The sequence below is a fragment of the Cucurbita moschata genome, unplaced genomic scaffold (assembly GCF_002738365.1).
Source record: "Cucurbita moschata cultivar Rifu unplaced genomic scaffold, Cmos_1.0 Cmo_Scf00993, whole genome shotgun sequence".
Classification (NCBI taxonomy): Eukaryota; Viridiplantae; Streptophyta; class Magnoliopsida; order Cucurbitales; family Cucurbitaceae; genus Cucurbita; species Cucurbita moschata.
Window position 1 is genome coordinate 1 of NW_019269509.1, and position 835 is coordinate 835.

The 835-nt window shown below is 40.7% G+C and overlaps 1 non-coding gene across 1 annotated transcript; it reads right to left on the reverse strand.

Moving 5' to 3' along the window:
- Positions 1 to 48: 48 nt before the first annotated feature.
- Positions 49 to 130, reverse strand: TRNAS-GCU. Its single transcript has one exon. It is a non-coding gene; the product is annotated as a tRNA-Ser (tRNA).
- Positions 131 to 835: the final 705 nt, after the last annotated feature.

Genomic DNA, 835 nt, shown 5'->3' on the forward strand with positions numbered 1-835 from the left:
TCATTTAGCGGTGGCCTTTGGCTAGTACAAAAGGAAATATGATCTTTACTTCGCCTGAGAGATTCGAACTATCGCGGGGAAACCCCATGTACTTAGCAGGCACACGCCTTAACCACTCGACCAAAGCAACTTTTTTGATTTAGGAACAAATCTCGAAGAGGCTTTACGAACAACAAAGGTAGTTGTTTAATGAGGAATCAGTTAGAACTTCGAGACCTACACAATTGTTAGAGCACAGTAAAGGGTAAGCCCGAACATCTTATAGACCAAAGGAAAGTCGTGGAAACCCAGTAGAAGAATGAAGCGACGGCAGCCTACAAGTAGGTTGGTTACTAAGTACATTTTTATACTTACATCTTTCTCCTTTCCTTGTTTAGTTACTGGTCAAGGTGGGGTGATGCTCTGGAGCTCTACTATCACAAAACGGTATCGACACAGTTTGTATGTTTGATGTATTCGACCTGGGACATCAATTAGTCGTTTAATTTTTTAGGTTGATTTTGAATTCTTTTTGTATCCCATGCCCTTTTTCCGTTTGTAAAGAACTTGAAATTTATGACGAAGGTGTTGTATGTCTTTTAAAGTCTGCAAAATTTATCTTGTTGTCGCAGTTCGTTATCTCGAAACCTCTAAAATTAAAATTGGGTCATGACACATCCAACATGGGTTGGAGATGGGAACGAAGCATTCATTATAATAAGGGCCTGAATACCTCGTGAGGTAACCTGCCAACGAGGACAATATCATTTAGCGGTGGCCTTTGGCTAGTACAAAAGGAAATATGATCTTTACTTCGCCTGAGAGATTCGAACTATCGCGGGGAAACCCCATGTAC